The 15,336-nt window shown below is 35.4% G+C and overlaps 1 non-coding gene across 1 annotated transcript; it reads right to left on the bottom strand.

Annotated features, from left to right (window-relative positions):
• Nucleotides 1-14,215: 14,215 nt before the first annotated feature.
• Nucleotides 14,216-14,322, bottom strand: LOC131178143 (small nucleolar RNA R71). Its single transcript, XR_009147274.1, has one exon. It is a non-coding gene; the product is annotated as a small nucleolar RNA R71 (small nucleolar RNA).
• Between the last annotated feature and the right edge of the window lie 1,014 nt (nt 14,323-15,336).

Below are 15,336 nucleotides of genomic sequence, written 5' to 3'. Positions count from 1 at the left end.
CAATCAAACTCATGCAAATCACTCTCCCCTCCCTGCTGGACGAATTTCAGTTTAGTCCCTCACACACACACACACACACACACACACACACACACACACACACACACACACACACACACACACATATATATATATATATATTTAAGTTTATTTACAAGTAATTCAAGCTAAAAACACAATAAATAATCTCAAACTTTCAAATTGATGTGTTTACCTCAACTTTGATATCCAATCTTCAATTTTCCTCCTCTTTTCTACTTTCTTTCTTGTTAAATTTCTTTCTCAAGGGAAGGGAATAAGGTTTTATGGAGTGATTATAGAAGAAGTTGGGATTCGGTAAGGGTTTCAAAGCTTGAAGCAAGCTTAAAATGAGATTTGCAATGGTGAGGGAGGGAGAAGGATGGAGACGTCCACTTTGAGGAAGATGAGGCTTTTAATCTTTTTTTTTTCTTTTCTTTTCTTTTGTCTTTTATCTCTTTAGGAAGACCAAAAATCCAAATAAATAAATAAATTAATTATATTCTTTATGGCATCATGCATGAGGTCATGCATGATGTCATCACCTTTTAACTTTTCCATTCTCTTCTTTTATTTTGTCTATTAGTTCTTTAATTTAATTCTCGATTCCGAAATTTTTTTTTCTCCGATTTTATTTGACAGTTAGGTTAGGAGTCAGCTCTCGGGGTCAATTAACCAAATTGCCCCTCGCCAGTTCATCCCGGTTTGCAAATAATTTAATATTTCTTCCGGCTCCCTGACCTAATTATTTAACTTGTTTAACAGTTCTTTTTCATGATTTTCTCTTTTCCACCGTTTTATAAGGGTCCTAGGGACCGCAGCGTCACTTTTTACGGTTCAAAATTTGAGTTTAAAATGACTTCGCAGTCGTTCCTGAGAAGGTCACCCATCGCTGTGACTCTCGGTTCGTTTAACTTCTTCTGTTCTGTTTTTCTTATTTATTACTCTACTAATTGAACATTACTAATTATTTGTATTTATGGCTTCTCTAGTTGTCTTAAGTGTGGTTCTAATCTCCTTAATTGTCCGGACTGACACCGGTCACCGGAACAGTGAAATATACCAGGCTATACAAATAGGGGTGTTACAGACAGAGCACACTTCAACTGCTGCTCTGGGGTGTAGTTCAACTGCTGCAATACCCTCTCAGTCCTCTCCAGCCAATACTCTGCTGCAGCTGAATCATCATCCCTCTTACCTCTGAAGTCAACTGCCCATACTTTTGCAGTCTCTCTAGTGGAGATCTGTGTACAGGTTACGGCTATGGGGGTGGAGGTAGCTGTACAGGTGGTGGTGGTGGTGGCGGCTGTGGCTGTGGCTATGGAGGTAGAGGTGGTTGTGGCTGGGGAATGGCTCCGGTGATCTGACGGAACAGTTATGTCATCTGTTCATAGAAGGCCTGCTGTGCTTTACTCACAGTACCTCGAGATGACTCTGCTCTACTACCACTTCTCCCCCAACTAAGAGCAGGTGCGTGACTCTCTACTTCCTCCTCTATCGGTCCTAGAGGCTCGTGCTCTGAAGGATCAGATGCCATCGATCCTATAAAATAGATAAAGAACAGATCTGCATTAGTGTCACCTCGACTCTATTTAAAGGCCCATGCATGTGATGCAACTATTTCTTTCAATCTATCTAGGTCTAGGACCGCCTAAACCTCTGCTCTGATACCACTAAATGTAATGCCCCTCACTCATCTACAGTGTAGCCGAGCGATGAGTGCCACATTCGGTGCCGGAGAACCCTATCTTGTTTTATCATATCTATTGTAAACTTTTGATGTCATTTAAAACATGTATTCTATGTGTAGAAATTTTTTTTTTTACTTATTTCTGTGGAGACCCGGACAGAGCCTCTCCTGTTTTATTAGCATCTGGCGGGTTCCACTATCACCTGTTAACATATTCATAGTCATCTCACATATTTCCATATCATATTCTCTTTTATCATATCATTCACAACTATTTATGAGATCTCAAAAGGAAGTATCATCTATTGCATTCATATGGAAATTCATAGATAATAAAGTATAAGTTTTCTATAATGGCTCGGCCCACTAGTGATATTGTCCGCTCTAGGCCGAAACCCTCACGGTTTTAAAACCCGTCACTAGGGGTTACGAACCACACACTTATAAACCCAGCATCTCTCCTGTGTTTTGCCGATGTGGGATTTGCCTAGGGTGTTACAATCCACCCCCCTTATGGGACTCAACGTCCTCGCTGAGGTTTGCCCCACCATCGTCCAAGGTTGCACATGGAGCGACTCTGATACCACAAATGTAATGGCCTGGCCCACTAGTGATATTGTCTGCTCTAGACCGAAGCCCTCACGGTTTTAAAACGCGTCACTAAGGGTTACAAACCGCCAACTTATAAACCCAGCATCTCTCCCGTGTTTTGCCGATGTGGGATTTGCCTAGGGTGTTACATTTTCATTTCAATCTCAAGTTTAATTTTAAGTCCAAAATGAAATACATCATAAACTAGTAATTACATCATGACTAAGCATAATGAACCAAAATACTAGTCTATACATGGGCCCTACCAAAATACAAAAGACCGGTGAGGTGACTCGGGCGATGGAAGATCCGGTCGAGCTCACATTACGGTGCTATCACTTGCACTGCTGGGACTGATCTCCAGTACCTATGCGATGGAAAACCAATGCGCTAAGCATAACACTTAGTGGTGCATAATTTATAATAACAATAATTTAACAATTTGAAATAATATCTGCAATTTCTTGATCTTTTATTTTTTTAATTGCTCTTTGGAAGCAATTAACATTATCGGGATCTTTTATGATTACTTATTATATTTTAAGTCTTAATTAATTTTTTTATCAGTGCCCAAGAAACCTACAACAAATTATAAAAGCTGGATGCACGAGTGTATACTGATTAGACAACCTTATGTCTATCCAGTATACGTCTGTCAGGCACGAGGCCAGCTGTCGAGCATGAGACCCGTTGTCAGGCTTGTAAAGCCAGAAATAAAGTAGGCACAATGGCCAGTAAGTAGGCATATAGCCTGTAGAACAATCATACCAGACATATATTGTCAGTTCATGATTTTGTCGATAGGCAGTACTGCTATCTATAGTCCCTAATTGGTATACCAATTTATCCAACTAAATAAATAAGTCTAGGTATACTATAGGCAATTAAACATTTTTAATTAATTTAGCACTATTCACTGTTACTATTTTCTAGTACTATTTATTGGTACCATTAATTTCATATTAATAGGACATTAGTCCTAATTTACATATTCATATCATTTTTAATATTTAATTTTCCTTATGAATATTTTAATTATCATACATAGCATTTTTCTCATGAACCTTTCTTTAGATTCATGTTGATGTGTTATCTTTATCTAGGAATTTGACTAGGTTAGGATGTCTATTTAGTCACACTTCCTTCATAATAATTGCTCCTCTATGTTTAAACTTGAATTTCAGTTTTCAAATCACTAAATTTGGGGTTATAGAACTCAAGTTATGGTTAAAATACCAAAGGAACAGTATTTTGGCCAATTTCTGGGTTGGCAGTTTTAGTGACTAAAATTTTGCTAACAATTTGATTTGGTTTAAGGCAAAACTGGGTCAAGTGGTCTCCATGAAAAGTGTAGCCCTATGTCTAATCTTTCCATTGATGAAATTTTAGGTCATTTAGACTAGTATAGAGAGAGTTATGACCAAATGAACACATACTGTTCATTTGGTCATATTCTGGGTTGGTAGTTTTAGTGACCCAACTTGTGCTAACAATTTGAATTGGTTAAAGGCAAAACTGGGTCAAGTGGCCTTCATGAAAAGTGTAGCCCTATGTATAAGCTTTCCATTGATGAAATGTTAGGTCATTGGGACCAATATAGAGAGAGTTATGACCAAATGAACACGTACTGTTCATTCGGTCATTTTCTGGGTTGGCAATTTTAGTAACCCAACTTGTGCTAACAATTTGAATTGGTTAAAGGCAAAAATGGGTCAAGTGGTCTTCATGAAAAGTGTATCCCTATGTCTAAGCTTTCCATTGATGAAATTTTAGGTCATTTGGACCAGTATAGAGAGAGTGTTAGCAGTATGCCCTAGAGCATATCATTTAGTATGTATCTTGTACATATTTTTATTAATAAAAGGCATTTCCACTTTTCCGTTTACATAATATATTTATGTGTAATAGAAAAGGTCCATTAATATTTTATTAGAAATATTATTCTTAAGTTGTTAAGAATATGAGTGACAATATTTCTAGCACAAAGTATCATAAATAGGTTCACAATCAAGGATACTTTATAATAAGGACATGACTTATCCAGAAAGATTGTATTCATGTTTGTTCCCAAGTTATTTATATGAGATATAAATAAGATGGAATGGTGAGTCTCATGCCATATAACAAACATGATAGGCACTTATAAATGATAAGTAGGCCGAACCAGTGACACTTATGACAAGCACATGGAGTTTACTCTTGTCATTGTTTTGTCATAAATCATATCAGTGCATATAATCTTTAGACCTGAGATAGCACAGTTATCTTGTATATAGGTAGTTTGAGTTTGATACTGCTTTTATACTTGTACTATGTAGGGGTATATGGGCATGTGTTGGCTCCTACTAGTTATATATGGAGGTAGGTGTTGATCAAGATGGAATCTGTTCCTCTAAGTAAATAGAGATAAAATCCTATGTTCATTTAATTGTTCTTAATGTTTCAAGTTCCTGGCTAGGACAGATAGATTTATTCAGAAAAGAGTTTCTGATGAGAAAATCTTTTAATCAAGAACTGGAATTAAAATAGAACATAATATTCATAGCAAATGGAGTTTGACATAAACCATGACTCCAGCTTGAGTTGGGATTTTGTAACAGAGAGATTCTAGTGCATGGTAACATATGATTATAGGTTCATTTAAGGTAAACCTTATTACTAATTGGGTGGCCATGGCATGCTATGCTAGGTGTTAACCATGGTCTATGAGGTTCATAAAATGATTTAGAGAAATCATTTATGGTAAGAAAGAGTTCTGATGATATTAAGAGTTGATATCATGTCTCATTGCCAATTAATGATGAGCCTAGTAAGTCACACACATACACAAGTTATCACCTATTTAAATATGATTTAATTAATTAATTAAAGAGTTTAATTGATTAATTAAATAGGTTTGGTTTGCAATTAAATTGCAAAGTCCCTAGCATGACTTGAAACTAAATCTAGATTATTGGATGTGTAGTATATATTAAATTTATATTTAAAGTGTTTAAATATGAATTTAATTAATGAGAAATTAATTAATAGAGATTAATTAATTAATTTATATTTGATATAAATTAATTAGAAGAAGAAAAAATAATTGTTTTGGGTTAAGAACTCAAAATTAAGACACAGGGGCATTTTGGTCATTTCACAGTGTGACACGTGGCACTATGAGATGGTGACACATGGGATTACACATAAGTTTGCCAAATGTTTTTTTAATCATGTAAGATGATTAAAATCAAGATTAAATATAGGTTTGACACTTGGCACAATGTGATTGGGTCACTTAAACTTAGAGCTAATCAAAGGGTGACATGTGGCAAGGGTTTAATGTGTTAACCTAGCTATTTAAGTGTGGTTATGAAAAGAAAAATAACCAACAGCCACTCCTCTCCTTTGTCATGCCACTTTGAGGCTTTTTATCTATTATTCTTCATCTCTCATCAATTCAAAGAGATTAGCCATCAATCTCTTGAATTAAGAACACTAGAAATTGTTTCTAGTGTCCTGTTTATATCTCTAATCTCTTAAAAGGCAGAACTTGAATTTCTAATTAATAGAAAAGGCTTTAGAAGCTGTTCAAGGGCTGCCATAGGTGTTCTTAGTGTGGACAAGCTAGAGGAACAACATCTGGTGTCCTGAAGACGAATCTCAAAGGCGCGCCGCATGCAGTGCATCAAGAGGTTAGTGTAATCATTCTTGATTTAATCTAGAGTTCTAAAATTAATCTGATTAATTTTAAAATCTTAAATGGCAAATATAGATCCAAAAACATATTAAAAGAGTTTTAATATATTGTTTATCATTGAAATCAAATAGATAAAATAAATCTTGCATGATGCATGTGACCCTAGGTGAAAATTTTTTGAATTCAATGGTATAAACTTGTGTTTTTTCACGCTTCTGTTCCTTCAATTGGTATCAGAGCCACTATATTTGCCATTTAGATTGTTGATTATATGATTTAATTGTGTGTTTGATCATGAGATCAAAAGATCATTGCTGGTTGCAAAGCAAGGTGGCGGCATATTTAAATAACACCATCAATGGTGCGCATGGTTTGGCTACCATGGGTGGTTCAAGGTTTGGCTTTTAATTCTGCAATTGTTGTATGATCTAAGGCCTATTCTTTGACTAATTAAAGTGTTTAATTAGTAATTTTAATCACACAATTAAATTATGATTCAAATCAGAATTTTAAAAATTGTTTGAATGTGATTCAAATCTGAATTTTTAAAGTTGTTTGAATCATATTTAAATCTGATTTTTTAAAATTGATTGAATAAAATTCAGATCTGATTTTTTAAAAAATGTTTGAATGTGATTCAAATCTGATTTTTTAAAAAATGTTTGAATGTGATTCAAATATGAATTTTTAAAGTTGTTTGAATGTGATTCAAATCTGAATTTTTAAATTTGTTTGAATGAGATTCAAATCTGAATTTCTAAATTTATTTGAATCATATTCAAATCTAGATTTTTAAGTTGAATATGAGATATTCAATTTAATTTAAGTATGTATGTTTTATTTAATTGTTAAATAGTGATATGCATGATGGATGATCATGGACTATAAAAGACCAATGTGATTGAATTTTTTTTCTTTTATATTTCTTTGGGATTGTAAATTAATTAATTTATTTTAATTTATTTTGGGCATGTATTATTAAGTTTTTAATAATTTTTGGGTTGTAATTTCATTTATTTAAGTTCTTGTAAATTCACCTTGGTATGCCAAGGATTACCATGTAATATTGGATTGCAAGAAGTTCAAGGAGGTCAAGAGCATTGGTGGGATCAGTGGGAGGAATTCAAGATCAAGTGTTGATTATGTACTCCTTCAGCAACTCTTGTAAAATGAATGAATGAATGAAATGCACCTAGGAATGCCCTGATTCAATTCTTGGTGGCTCATAATTGAATCCCTTAGAAAGTCCATGATCATACCATATTTATTGCTTATCCATGAATGCATGAGATGTATGGGAATGTATGCTATTATATGATATATGCATGCTAATTGGATAATGTGCAAAGTGAGACCTTAATAGTAATTAGAATGACCATAAAATCTTCCAAACAAATGATTAAGTTGGAAATGCTATAATTAAAGTAATTATAACATAGGCCCTCCATTTGGGCAATTATTCTAAGAAATTTTAAATAGTTGCATAAGATGCAATTAATTTAAGAGATTTTCTTAAGAATAATTATTAAGCATGAGATGTTGTAAATATGTAAATGGTTTGGTGGCCAATATTGGATGTACCTGAGGACATTAAAATTATTTGCATAATTACTGGCTCAATGGGATCAACTTAACTAATGCAAGATAAGTCAATAATGGATGTACCTGAGATTTTGAGCATTAGGGGCTAGGTAAAGGATTGAACCTCACACGAGATGTGATGGGCAAGGAGTTGCTCACTTATAGTTTATTGTAATTCCAATAATGGATATACCTGAGGATGATCAATAGAATTATAAGAATTCAATCACCCACTAGAAATCCATCCAACTAGGATTTTCGTTTTCTACTTTGGAAGTGTAGGTTCGCTAAGTTAGTGGGAGGACCAATTTGACTAAAAGACCATAATCATTTTGGTTAATTACATGATACATTTACTAATTAATCTGGTTATTTTCTGCAGTTAATTTTCTGATAAAAATGAGCACAAAACAACCACCACCATCCAATATCCTTGCAAGCATACTTTATCACAATATGTTTACAAGACATAATCATGCGATTGGCTAAGAAATTTGAAACTTGTCCTAAACCTTGAACATATAGGATATGTTCTAGATTCAAATGTTCCTGGTCCCTTACCTCCAGAGGCCACACAAGAGGAACATGAAACTTTGGACAAGTGGAAGGAGCATGATATGAGAGCTAAGTGTTACATGCTTGCTTCCATAAGTAATGAGTTACAGAAGCAACATGAGAACATGCAGAGTGCGAGTGAGATCCTCCTTCACCTACAAGAGTTGTATGGTGAGCACAGTAGGAATGCTAGGTATGAGATATCTAGACAGCTATTCCGTATGAGGATGTCTGAGGGACAGAATGTTGGGGATCATGTCCACAAGATGATTCGACTGATTGAGTAGTTGAAACATCTTGACTTCAACATGGATTTCCAACTACTGCATGATTTGATCCTTCATCCTTCCGAGTCTTTTGGGAATTTTGTGACAAATTTCCATATGACTAAACAGAATGCACCTTAGCTGGTTTACTCAACATCTTTGGTTATTGCCCAAAAGAATATGCCAGGCAATAAAGGAAAAGAGGTAGCTTTGGTTGCATCTTCTTCTGCTGGAAAGTCCAACAAGAAGAAGGGAAATAAGAAAAAGAAACCTCAGATTCCTGGTCCTTCCAAGAAAATAGCTAAACAGAAAAGGAAGAATAAAGCTAATGGAGGCAAAGGAAAGTGTTTCCACTGCCAAAAGGATGGGCACTGGAAAAGGCGCCCATAGTATCTTGCTTCTCAAGGACAAGAAGGATACACCTTCGGAAGGTATGTCCATATCTTGTTATTTAGATTCGATGATACTCATAGTTCATCTGACTTGGGTTTTAGATACTGGTGCCAATTCTCACATTTCTAATGATATGCAGGAACTAGCAAACAGTAGCAGCTTGCGTTCTCAAGATATTAGAGTCCGGATTGGCAATGGCTCAACTGTTGAAGCTTTAGCCATAGGATCTAAATCTTTTTACATGTTTGGACATGTTTTGTGTTTGGATAATATTTTATATGTACCTGATGCTTTTAAGAACATCATTTCTATATCTAGTTTGACTAGAAATGGCTATGAATTTCAGTTCACAGATGATGTTTGCAATATTTATTTTGGAAATAAATATGTTGGTTCGGGTTATATGAATGATGGTCTTTATTATTTGGAAAATAATGACAAACACAAATTGAATGCAAGTGATCTAAAAGAATGCAATGCCATGGTGAAAACCAACTTAAGTTCAAAATATATTTGGCACTTAAGGTTATGTCATGTTGCAGAAGATAGGATTGCAAAACTGGAGAAAATGGGGATTCTATCCTCATTGGGCTCTGAGCCTACTCCAACTTGTGAATCTTGCCTTCAGGGTAAAATGACTAGATCACCCTTTGTTGGACAAGGGCTAAGAGCTGAAAATATTTTGGAGCTAATACATAGTGATGTATGTGGTCCATTTAAAGAAATGGCTAGAGAGGGTTTTCATTATTTTATTACCTTTACTGATGATAAATCAAGGTTTGGGTATTTGTATTTGATAAAATACAAACATGAATCTTTTAAAAAGTTCAAAGAATTTAAATCTGAAGTAGAAAATCAAACAGGAAAGAGTATTAAAGCTCTTCGATCAGATCGTGGAGGTGAATATTTGAGTACTGAATTTGATGAATACTTGAGAGAGCATAGCATTGTTTCTCAGCTGACTCCTCCAGGAATGCCACAACTGAATGGTGTATCTGAAAGGAGAAATCGTACCCTATTGGATATGGTACGCAGTATGATGAGCTATACTGATATGCCAATCTTCTTTTGGGGATTTGCATTAGAATCAGCTTTGTATATTCTGAATAGGATTCTATCAAAATCAGTTTCTTCCACACCTTATGAGATATTGCATGGAAGAAAATCAAGTCTTAAGCATGTTAAGATTTGGGATTGTCCAGCTTATATCAAAAAACTGAACACTGATAAATTGGAGACCAGATCAGAAAAAAGGTCGATTTGTTGGATATCCAAAAGATAGTTTTGGATATTATTTTTATTTGCCTACTTCACAAAAGGTTGTGATAAGTAGAGATGCCACATTTCTTGAACAACAGTTTGTTCAAAAAGGAGGCAAAGGAAGGCAAATAGAGTTAGAATTGGATAATTCTGACCAACCAACAGATCAGATGGATATAGATCCATCTAGTCAACCTATACCCGTTGATGAAAAATCTACAGCTGTTCCTCATAGAACAACCAGGGTATCTCACCCACCAGTGAGATATGGTTTTCTTCATGAAGAAGAACAAGAGTTGTCTACTCATGAAGAAGTAGATCATGGAGATGATCCACTTACTTATGAAGAAGCTATATCAGATATAGACTCTTCAAAATGGATTGATGCTATGAAATCCGAGATTGATTCCATGTATAAGAATCAAGTTTGGGATCTTGTTGACCCACCTGAAGGTATTGTACCTATAGGGAACAAATGGGTTTTCAAGAAGAAAATTGGTTCTGATGGAAAGGTAGAGACCTATAAGGCAAGGCTAGTAGCGAAAGGGTTTTGCCAAAGGCAAGGAATCGACTATGAGAAGACTTTCTTGCCTATTGCCATGCTTAAATCAATTAGGATTTTATTAGCAATAGCTGCATACTATGATTATGAGATTTGGCAGATGGATGTCAAAACAGCTTTTCTCAATGGATACATTGAAGAAAACATTTTCATGGAACAACCTAGGGGTTTTAAATCCCAAGATGGTTCCAAGGTATGCAAGCTAAAGCGATCCATTTATGGGTTGAAACAAGCTTTGAGGAGTTGGAACATTCGTTTTGATAAAGCCATTAAATCCTTTGGTTTTATAAAAAATGAGGATGAGCCATGTGTATATAAGAAGGTTAGTGACAGTGCTATCACTTTCCTTGTCTTATATGTGGATGACATACTGTTGATGGGTAATGACACAGGTATGTTGACGAATATAAAGGTATGGTTGTCAAATACATTCTCCATGAAAGACTTAGGGGAGGCAACCTATATTCTTGGGATTCGCATCTATAGAGATAGAGTGAAAAGAATAATTGGTTTATCTCAAAGTCTATACTTGGAAAAGGTGTTAAAGAGGTTTAACATGTTTGATTCCAAGAGAGGATTGTTACCAGTGAGACATGGTATCCACCTTTCTAAAGAGATGTCTCCAAAGAAACTTGAAGAAAGAGATAAGATGGCCAGGATTCCATATGCTTCGGCTATTGGAAGTTTAATGTATGCAATGTTGTGTACTAGGCCGGATATCGCATATGCTGTTAGTTTGACTAGCAGGTATCAATCCAATCTAGGTTTGGAACACTGGATAGTTGTCAAGAATATCCTTAAGTACTTGAGAAGAACTAAGGATTTATTTTTGATTTATGGAGGTGGAGACTTGCAATTGGATGGTTATACTGATTCTGATTTCCAATCAGATATCGATGATAGAAAGTCTACCTCTGGATATGTGTTCATTTGTAATGGAGGTGTAGTCAGTTGGAAGAGTTCCAAACAGAGCACGACTGCAGATTCCACTACGTAGGTCGAGTATATTCTTTGCATCGAGATCTTTGCAAAGGAAGTCGTTGGATAAAGAAGTTCGTGATGTAACTTACGAGTTCCTTCCATTGAGTCAGCAGTTCCACTACACTGTGACAATAATGGAGCAGTCATACAGGCTAAGGAACCAAGGTCTCACCAGAAATCCAAACACATAGAAAGGCGCTACCACATTATCAGAGAAATAGTTGGGCGAGGCGATGTAGCCATGAAGAAAATAGCATCAACTGAAAATCCAGCTGATCCATTCACTAAGCCTATGTGATGCACACATTTTGCATAGTCATTTAGGTCTAATTTCACAATCATTTTATTTGATTATTAGTCATTTTTAGCTAATTTCATTAGTTAATTAGTTAGTTTTTCATAGTTGTCAATTTTGCACTAATTTGTAATTTTTACTTTGTTTTGTAGGAAAAATGGTGTTTTTGAAGGACTAAAGAGAATTTTGCCATTGAGGAGTGTCTTCTACAGCAAAAAGATGCCAAAAACAAGTTTTCAAGCTGAAATATGCATTGACCAAACTGTGCATAACTTGCTGCATAAGCTATGCAGTTCTGCATAAGGAGGAAGATCACTGTTCCAGAACCAGCCGAAATGTGCATAAGGAGACTGCATAGCTTATGCACATTCTCACCTCCCTTATGCACATTCACGAATTTGTGCATAACCTATGCACCAAGTCATGCGACTTCATAAGTGACCCAGAACCAGAAAATCGCATAAGGGATGCATAACTTATGCGATCCACTTATCTGATCTCATAAAGAGTTCATTAATGAGCTGGCAGAAGATTCCCTTAATGTATTCCTCCTAGAACATACTATTTTAGGGCTCCATGTCAGAAAAATGCTATAAATAGTCTCATTTTTCCAATTTAGAGGAGAAAAGGAGCAAAGAAGAAGAAGAGGAGGCTGAGCAGAATTTAAGGAGTCATTTTCACCTTCCACACCAATTTTCAACCAAGATTTGCAGATTTCTTTCTTTCTTTACACTTTTCTACATTTCTAGTGTTTAATTCCTTACTTCTTAGCTTAGATTAAAGCTTTATTTCCATTTAAACTCATCATATCTTGTAAGCATTATGGATAGTGAGTAGTTTACTTTTGATTCTGGAGTAAGGGTTGTAATATTTGAGATATTTTGTGGATTTTGATTGGGTAATCCATATTTTGTGGTCTTAATGAGTTTTATTCATTTCTTGTATGCTTAATGACATGCTTAATGTAGGATCCCATTGAGTAATGTTCTTAATCCATGGTTGAAGCACCGAAAGGAGAAGGCCTTGTGATAGATAATCAGGAAATTGGACTTAATTAACTTAGACCTAGAAATAGGCTAAGGATTAAGAGGATTCACAGATTAATTAAGGAACTTAATGGGTCTTAATTAATTCTAACTCCACGAAAGTAGGATTAGTTTGATTAAGGCACTCTTTGTCTCACTCGAAAGGGAATTCAAAGGATTTAAGAATTAATCTCCTTAAAACTCATAGTTTCATAAGATTGGACAACCAATTTAAAATCCCAGAATAGCTCGAATATGAAATCCCGAACTCCGGAATCACCTTTTTACCATTGTTAATTTCTAATCAAATTTAATCATTTGCCATTTTAAATATTGCCATATTTGAACTTGCTTATTTCTATTTGATGCAATTTTAGTTTAATTAATACATTGTTGAATAGAATATTAAATATGCACATTTAGATTTCATACTCCATTACCCATTAATTCATTATTTTAATTTCATAAATACTTCAATTTAGTCAACTTTTATATCGAAAATTCAATCATTAACACAACTCCTCGTGGGATCGATATTTTTCTATACTACTTGTACGACCCGTGCACTTGCGGTTGGGACGCATCAAGTTTTTGGCGCCGTTGCCGGGGAGTTGTTTGTTTAAGATTGAATTCTTGATTATTTTAGTTGTTTTTAGTTTTATCTTTGTTATCTTTTCATTTTGTGTTTGTTTGTTCTTTTTCAGGTACTTTAATCTTTTATGAGAAGAGCTAGAAGCTCAAGTGATACATCCTTATTGTTCAATCCCGAAATAGAGAAATTTTGTAAGGCCAATAAGAAAGAGACCAGAAAAAGGAAGGAAGCTGTGAGAGAGATTGAAATTGAAGCAGACATGGCTGATGAAAGAGTTAGAATTGGTGTTGGTAATGCTGGAAATGGTCAAAACGATGAAAATGAAGTCCAAGGGGAAGAAGTTGTTAATGCAAACGTGCCTAGGGGAAGTATGATGGATCATGCTTTTCCTCGTTTTGATGACTTGAGAGAGAGCATAGCAAGACCAAGGATTGATGCAAATAGTTACAAGATGGATTTTGGAGTTCTTCAAATGATCCAAAACTCTCAATTTGGAGGACACCCTTCTGAAAATCCACACACACATTTGAAGAAATTTGCTATGATTTGCGACATGCAAAAACAACCTGGAGTGTCTGATGATGCAGCAAGATTGAAGCTATTTCCATTCTCTTTGAAAGATAGAGCATTGGATTGGCTTGATTCTTTACCTCACAACTCAATTACAAATTGGGAGCAACTCACTGATGCATTTCTTGCACAATATTTTCCACCTGGAAAAACTCAAGAATTGAGGAATCAAATGACAGCTTTCAGACCAAGAGAAGATGAAACTCTTTATGAGTCATGGATGAGATGGAAGGAATTGGAAAGATTATGCCCACATCATGCCATTCCAAAATGGATGATAAATCAGAATTTCTACACAAATGTCACTCCTGCAATCAGAGGAATTATTGATGCTCAAACAGGAGGAGAATTTATTATTAAGCATGAAGATGAAGCTTATGAGCTATTGGAGAAAATTGCAAAGAATACTCATCTTTGGAGTAGTCCAAGAGGACCAGCTCCAACTCAGAAAAGGCAAGCTGCTGGAATGTATGATCTTGATCCATTCAACATGATTAATGCAAAGTTTGATGCACTTACAAATGTCCTTGCTAAGAAGATGGAAGATTTGAGTATGTTGGTTAGTTCATCATCATCATCAGCTGGAAGTTCACAACAAGTGGCTTATGCAGAGGAAACAACCAGCTGTGGAGTAGATTATGGAGAACAAGCAGCATATGTTGGTAATTATGGAAACAAGCAAATGGGGAATCCTTATTCTCAAACTTTCAATCCAAATTGGAGGAATCATCCCAACTTTTCATGGGGCAATCAGCAAGGTCAAGTTCAAAATCAGAATTTTCAACCACAACAGCAGAGTCAAGTTCCATATCAGCAAAATAGGCAACCATTGCCTAATTTTCAGCAGAAAAATATGAACCCTCCACCAAAACAGCAAGAACGAAATTCCACCACTGAAGCTTTATTGCAACAGATTCTTGCCAACCAAAATAAGCATGATGAGGAGATGAGAGAGGTGAAAGCAAGGCTGGAGCAGATGCAAACACACAACAGAATGCTGGAAAACCAGATTGCACAACAAGCATCTTCCTCAAGTGCTAAATCTTTTGGAAAGCTTCCAAGTCAACCAGAAAATCCAAGAGAGCAGTGTCAAGCTATTACTTTAAGAAGTGGAAAAGTTATAAATGATGAAAAGAGTGAAAACAGTGAGAAGAGAGAAAATTAAAAAGGGACTGATGAGAGTGAAAAACAAGAGAGTGCAGAAAAATGTAAGGAGAAATTTGAAGAAAAAGAAGAGAAATATATACCTCCTGAACCCTACAAGCCACAACTTCCCTT

Source organism: Hevea brasiliensis, chromosome 2 (genome assembly GCF_030052815.1).
Source record: "Hevea brasiliensis isolate MT/VB/25A 57/8 chromosome 2, ASM3005281v1, whole genome shotgun sequence".
NCBI lineage: Eukaryota > Viridiplantae > Streptophyta > Magnoliopsida > Malpighiales > Euphorbiaceae > Hevea > Hevea brasiliensis.
This window is presented reverse-complemented; position numbering and strand designations above follow the sequence as displayed.